Genomic DNA, 8193 nt, shown 5'->3' with positions numbered 1-8193 from the left:
CCAAGGACAGACTCACATGACATAATATTGTTGCCATGGTAACAGGGATGTGCACCAGTGGAATCATGCCCATATATCATTAATTTAGTGCTCTGCTAAACAGAAAATAATACCTCTTCTAATTATATTGTGTCTTTGATTCTTAAGAATGTAACACCATTATTACCTAGAGTCAACAGTAGGACATTTGAGGCACAATGGCTATCAGTCCATAGAACTTAACCAGAACATATAGCTTCTTGTACAGTCTCTTAGATACAAAAAAGAACATATTAAACCAAAAAAAAAAAAAAAAAAAAAAAAGAAAAAGAAAAAAATCTGAGGAATCCACATCCACAAGTCTCCCATATCCACAAGTCTCCCCTAATTCTCCTATATATGCCACAGAGGAAGCTAATTGGATGTGTGCCATTTGGCAACATCCTTCTTTACAGTCTTCCTGAGGCTCTGTGATATCAACCACTTCCCAAAGCCTGGAGGCTCAGCTTGATTTAGAACCGCATCTGGTGCTTTTGGGAAGCGCGCTTGATATCAGCAATCACACTGCACACACACAACTTCCCGAATATCACATCCATACCCAGAATACTCATAGCAGCAGCCAAAAAAGGGGGAGGGGAAAAAAAAAACACCAACATAAAAAGCTGTGACTAAATTTATTGATGAGAAAATGCTGATGTTGGTGAAGCCACAGGATGACTTGAAATGTTAGTAATGTTATTAAGTCACCTTAGAGGAAATCACCCTGCAGACTAATGTAAAAAAAGGCTGTTTTATTGCACAAAGTGTTTCATTCAGGTAATGAATAGTTTCCAGAGGATCCCGAGTTTCAGGAGGTTGCAGGATCTCACACTCCTCTCAATCCTGTTACCTTACTTCTGTCACTCACTCTAATTCAGTCAGGTATTTCAGTGCATGTAGTAGAAACACACCATGTGGTCTCGCTGAAAGCAAGAGCACAGCTCATCAAATGCCTTCTGGATTTGGAGTCACAGTGCTTTATTTTCCTATACCTTGATCCCCCAGCACATCACACTGCTTCCTCCTAAGTGGGTTTGCATGATCAGCTTGCTCATTTTGAATCTCAGCTTCCTTCTGATTTGCAGAAGAAGGCCAGAGAACTCCGCTGAATGACAGGCTAATTTCACATCTCATTTCTCTGGATGGAAGGGAAATCTCCGAGAACCTGGAGTAACCCTTCTCACATTCCAGTCTGGCTGACCCATTTTGCAGGACAGCACTCAGGTGCATCTCTCCTGTAGCCATCTTCTGATAGTCCCCCCCGCCCCAAACATAAATTTGATTATCTGCTTCTTCCACCAAGAGAGGTGGAAGAATTTTCCCCATTTTCCTCACCACCCTTCCCCATTAATCTAAAACATCTCCTACTTAAATAAATAAATAAATAAATAATTTTTTTAAAAAAAGGAAATACTGCAGAGGGGGCTAGGGGGTGGTCTTTAATAGTCTTTTATATTAATTCAGTTTGTAACCTCAGTTGAATGCTTGGTTCTCTTGAGGTGAGACATAATAATCATCATGTTACTTGTATGTATTTGAGTTCCATTTTTAACACATTTTAAACTCATGGGGGATTTTTTTTTTCCTGAAAAGACAATGCAATTTGTATGCAGTTTTCCTAGTGATTATTCTGGAGGACATTTTTCTTCAAACGATGATTACAGTCCTAACAAGGTTCAATACCTCCCATCACTTCACGGCGAGGATTCCGAGGACCACACTGTCACCTAGTGGAATGCTCCTGCAGCCAGCCCGGCACCCACTAAACCCCGGGGTTGCCCAGGAGCTCAAGTCCCTGCTGCTGTGCTGTGCTGTGCTGGGTTATTAAAAAAAACCAAACCTCCAATATAAATAAACAATTGTTTAAATAAATAAATAAAATCACAGACAAGCTGAAAAAACCCACTAGGCAAAGTCTGGGACTATCTGTTACTGTTGTTATCTCTAAGCAACCAAAAGCATCACTTGTATAGTTTTGTTTGGAAAAAATATGTTCCCTTACACAGGGACTTGTGTCATTCACAGCACTGTAAATAAGAGCTATATGCATGAATGGGTAGGAGTCTCTCTCTACACTGCTAAATGAAAATCCACTCCAGGCAAATGCTAAATAAAATTTAATGTCATGTACTTCTACTTTCAGTGCCTGCATCCATTGTACACAGTATAGAAACAGCATGTGACAGAGCTAAGTAACGTTTTGCTTTTATCCTATTTCGAATTTGATTATTCCAGCTTTTATACTGCTGACGCATGGCAGGCACCTGATATATAATATGATATTAAAAGGGAAATTACTCCTACAAGCAGTCTTAAGTAGCACTTACTTCTAGCCTCTGCTTCTTCCAGACAGGAGCCTTCTGACAGACCTTACAAGATGGATTTGCCTAAAATAACCTCTGATTTAATAAATCAGCAACAAGAAAAATCAGCAGCAAAATTAGGACATTAAGACACTGTACTTTGGACCAGACTGTCCAATACCTGGCTAGATCCAGTGCTGCCAATGGGTACATGAGGTTCCTTTGTCTAAGAATCTAGTTGAATATTTCTTGTTATTAATCTGTGCAATTTTTGGCAGGGGGAGAGCACAGGAACAGACTGCAGCTTTATTCTCATTACCCAAATGCAGGGGCTGTACAAGAATCCTCCCAGCTGTTAGTACAAGACAGATTTGCTTTCCTTGGTGCCCAAAGGGCACAGAAGAGTTGCATTATTCAGTGCTCAGAATGTTCCCGAAAAACCCTAAAATGTCCACTAGTGTTCAGCCAGGCTGTAAGGCTGTTTGTGTCCAAGCTCTCATGAAGTAGCCTCTGGAGACCACTTTTGCCTTCTGTAAAGCCCTTTTATACCTTAAGGATGGCAGAGAGAAGCACTATTATGACAGATTATCTGTTCTTTGTCAGTCTGTGCTGAGGTCCTTTGGATGTGACCTGAACAGAAGAGCATTGGGTCACTGCATTTTCTGGAGTCTGGTAGATACAATTCCTGTACAGAAGAGAACTTCAGGCACTGAGGAAGGACAAAATATTGCAAACAAAACAAATTATACTTTTATAAACTCTTTTTCATGTTTTAGAAATGATTTATAATGTAGTGATTAATAATGGTGTTTATTGTGATTGTTTAGGCAAATGTGACAGAACTCTTAGCAGCAGCTGAGCTATAGCAAGGAGAAGCAGAACATATTATTTTTCCAGAAGAATGAAACTAGAAAAAATGAGAGGATATGAAAGGACAAGTGCTATAAATTTAAAAGCCTTCCAATTACGCCATCTTGCAAAAATTTCAGCTTGGTGTGTGCCACAGCCAAACTTTTCTTCTCATTCTTTCAGTATGCAACAAGACCCTAATGGGGGGTCAGGAGGCAAAGATGCCTTTTATTCTGGCATTTTCAATTGCTTTCTGTGAAGTGCCTGGAAGAGAGATTCACCAAGTGAACCTCAGAGCAGACACTGGAGGACATCATCATCCACTTGCAAATATTTCTGTCAGCAGAAAGAAAAGCTCAATTTTTCAAATTGCATACCCTCTACAAATTACTCCCACAACTGTAATTAGGAACGTGCCCCCGAGTACAAATAAAACACACTGTAAAAAGCAGAATTTCTCTCTGAGATTTGACAGGGGCACTTTGTGAGAGGCTTACTAGGTTTCTTTGTACTTAAACTAAAGCATTGGATCCACACAAATACAGACTTGCTGTAACAAATTAGTCACTGAGACCTGAAGGTTTCCTATCATAACCAGCTGAATTACACTATCATATGCATAATTTCCTATGAAAATTAACAGTCCACCTCAGACAATATAGTGTAGGTAATTTTATTTCACTCTACCTTTAGACCACCTACACCAAAACCTTTTAATTGCCATCAAAAACTGAGGATCACCATCCCTGGACTGGTTGTGCATCTCAGCTCTTTTGTGTAACATGATGATGCTTCATGAATCTCTCTTAATGGCTGTGGTTCTCAAATATTCTTTGTAGGGCAGTTCCAGCATTCTGTAAAATCAGTGGAAGTCCTTCCTTTGATTTCAGTGGGAGCTGGATGAAATCTGTAATTTATAAATTACTAAAGCAGCTGGAATTTGAGACAAGCCCTCGGATTGAAATCTACAGACGTCTGAGATAACTTACAATTACTGTATCTGAGGAAGGCTAACATGGGATTTCATTGCATAGCATTTTCCCTAGGTACTTACAGTGAATTATTGAAACAAGACATAGGGTTTTGAACAGCATTACATTCAGCATTGCATATTCTGAACATTTCTGAGTTTCAAATAAAACAGTGTGACATTAAACAGACATGATGTCTTTTACCAAAGGATCTTACAATGCTTTAGAAGCAGCAATTAAGCTGGCAAGGTATTTAAGTGGTGCTACAGATGGTCACTACAGCACAAAGACATTTCCAAGGTTACTCAATAAATCAGTGACAGCAACAGAGCTAAACCCCAGGCATCCCTGTCTCCCCACTGCAGCCACATGTAGGGCCAGCCTGTACCTCTGTTCTGTGCTTTCACTGCCCCCACACTTTGGTTTTTTAAAATTTCTTGGAGGTTTTGCGAGTGCTGGATGTTTGGTTATATGAATTGAGCAAGGTAATTTGCTGATTTAAATTGGCTGGATTTGACTGACTCCTGAGCAATGTATCATGTGCAATGCAGCATTTGCATTTAGCTTTGATACAGAATGATGTGAAATATGACAGTTTGATGCAGTTGGCCACCATCACACTTGGGTCCTGCAGGTCTGATTTAAAAGGCACTGTCAGTGACTTTGTTGGAGCTATGGCAGTTGAAACCAGCTGAGGATCTGACCCAGTAATCTCCTAAAACCTTTGAAAAATACAGAAGCAGATAGAATTTCATACAAGAAAGATTGATATATCACAAATCATAGTTGGGCATTTTACACATTCAACAGGCTCTTTAACTATTTACCTGCAGTTAAAGATTTGGCATGAAAATACACACACACACACACAAAAAAAAAAAAAAAAGAAGATTGATGCCTTTGGTTTGGTGTAAATACATAAATAAACAGAGATTGAGACTCCTTGAACACAAAGAAGCCAGGAGTAAATGAATATTCAATATTAAATGTTACATTGTGAATAGTAAAAGAACATTGAAACAATTCTCATAATGCCCTGCAATGAGACAATTTTAATTATCCATAATAAATGCTTAGTTTAGATGACCAGAGAACATTTGCAAGGGGGAAATTGAGACTGAGAGTTGATGACCTTGCCTCTGGACACAGAACAGGTCAGTAGTGGAGTGGAGTTTAGATTTTACCATTTCTCAAACCCCCATCCTGTATTCATTCCTCCAGAGCCCAGGCTCCTAATTTAGGAGGCATGTATTTAGCGACACACTGTCAAAACAAGTCATCATTTTTCAGGAAGAGATAATGTGACTGGAATTTACAAGCACCAGAACCTCTGCCATGTTTGATCATCAGCATAAAACACTGTCTGCGCCCTACTGCCAGATTTCCTCAAAGTTGGAACTTTTCCATAAGCACAACTGCACAGCCCAGTAAGTCACCATTCCCTAGGTCAGCTCTTCTGAGGTTAAACCCTCACTCACCTTCCACTTACAAAGAAGAAAGGGAATGTCTTTGTGGGTGTTTTTACAATTATTACTCAGACATGCATCTTTACCTTTAAAATAAAACCAAATAATATATAAAGATTGCTTTAAAAAGATAAATACTGTGTAAAGATTATTGTCTTTCACATTAGCTGTAAAAATACCTTTCGTTTCTGACTCATGACCAGTATGCAATATGTGGCCATATTCTGAAGGGCAAGAGAGTGTCTGGATGGTAACCAAATGTTATCTCATTCTCTGACTATTTTAAAATATTCATTAACATGAACCCAAACTTGTAAAATGGAATAATTATTTTAGTACTTTTATCATCATTCATAATATAGCAATTGCATGCTAATGAGCAAGAAATAGTCTCATTGCAAGAAATAACCCCATTGCTGTAAAATACCTGAGGAAAACTACAGGAAGTTGAAACTAACTCATTCCAATGGAACTGTACAAGGAAAACAGGAGTAAAGCAGAAGGCATGTGATGGTTATATTAAAAACATTCCCTTATTGAAGATTTGTATTCTATTAAAGTCATAGCTATGCTCTTATCTCCTTAGTCAGAGAATAAAAGGGTGAGTTCTTCCACTCCAAAGGCCTCAACCTCATTATGATAGGAAATGGCTTCATGTTAGAAAAACCATAAATATCATTTAACTAATCTACTTCTAAACACATATGAACTTAGGGCATCTATAGCTGTAAGGAAGACTGCAACTAAATTTAGGAGTAAATGAAGGGTTAAAAATGAAGAGGTCATCCACCAGAACAGAATTATTCTTATGCTTATTAACATTTTACTTGAAATGCATTTGTAGGCATGGTAAATTTTCCCAGACATATCTTCTGAAACCAAACACCCCTTTTAAATTCTTCTCTTAGTTCAGGTTGTTGATTCTAGATGCTGTGGGAAAAGAATTTCAGCAGTGATTTAAGCTAGCACCCAGCACCCATGTAAACATTTATCCTTCTACAAAGCGTGATGCTATGTTTTTGCAAATATTTCCATCTCTTTTATGTTTCTTGGTGCTAGGCTATTCAGTCCCATATGATTTTCCCCATTTTCTCAAAGGCTGCAGTCACTTTTTATTGCAGTCAGCAGTTTAGTTTGATTTGTAGGACAAATGCTCTTAACACTTGGGGATCATTCTTGAATTTAAATTTCACAAAATGTACACTGAAATAGGCTTATTTTCTTGTCTCTGGTACAGAATTCCCCACAGTCTTAAAGGACATAATCTATTGGAGCACCAAAACTCCACACTTGGAATTCTATCTGGAGACTTGATCTCCAAGAATTGATTAAACAAGGAGTTAATTTTTTTGAATAATTAAGGGAAGTTCTCCACTTAAATACCAAAAACTGAACCGAGAGGCTCAGCAAGGATTCTGCATATGCTTAGCATTCCACATATTAGTGTGGGAGAAAGGAAATATATGAAGACTAATTTTGTTATTTATGAGATATATGCCCTTTGGTAGGATGACCGTGCTAAAAGTGACGGCTTTTGCAAGGTTCTCAAGTAGAATGTTTGAATTGTGTCTCTTTGGTAGACAGCAACAGCTTTTGAAAATCAAGAAAAGTTGAGAAAAATCAAGATCACAGAGAACTGATGAAAGGTTTTATATAATAATTTTTCTATGTATAAAGTCAGACCTGAATTTGCTTGCAGGATGGTCAAACAAAGGAGTAATTAATGACAATTAATCCATCCCTATAAAGTGAAAGGTGACCAATTGTGTGTTTGAAGAACCTCACTATGTACAACTTGATACTGGGAATTTTTCACTATGCCATGATAAATGTGATGCTTGTTTACCATCACTGCTTCCTTTCACTCTATATTGACTTCACTCCACTGGAAGTAAATTTGCATCTGGCACATGGATTATAATGAATGGTCATTAAACCTTAATTATCATATGAATCTTAATTATCATCTGTTTATAATAAATGCTTTGGGACAAGGCAGTGCTTAAAGACCAGGATGTGCCAATATTTCAAGTCTGAAGACTTGGCTAAGATGAACAACTGGTGGTAAGAACTGCTTAGGAATTCACTGGAACAAAGTGAGTGAAGCATTGTGGAATAGAAGTTTGTAGTTCAGTTTTTAATAAAGACTAAGGGACAAAGAAAGGGAGAAAAAAGTTTGAAGAGGGTACATACTTTGAAGTAATTCCTGAGCTCCTGAAGGTCTCTATCTATTGTTCAAAAGCTTAATGAAAATTAAGAGTAATAAGGCAAGAAAATGATTTGAAGTGTTTCATTGATCTGAGCAAAAGTTTGAATGAATGGTTTGGGAATGGTGCTTCTTCCTAGTGGAGAATTAGAAGACCATGAGCACTTGCCAAAGCTGTCAGTCAAAAAGGCCAGTGAGTGCAGGAGCAGACTCTGAGGAGCTATGCCTCATGTTCTCTGCTTGTCAGCATCCAGACTGCTCATGTCCAAGGTAGATGCTTACATCTACTCACATGAATCCCATCCAAGGCACTTGCTGCACCTGAGCCAAGCATGTGAGGCCCAAGCACAGCAGTCAGTCAAGTGCCCAGAGACAAA

The sequence above is a fragment of the Passer domesticus genome, chromosome 1 (assembly GCF_036417665.1).
Source record: "Passer domesticus isolate bPasDom1 chromosome 1, bPasDom1.hap1, whole genome shotgun sequence".
Taxonomy (NCBI): Eukaryota; Metazoa; Chordata; class Aves; order Passeriformes; family Passeridae; genus Passer; species Passer domesticus.
Note: the sequence above shows the minus strand (reverse complement) of the source record.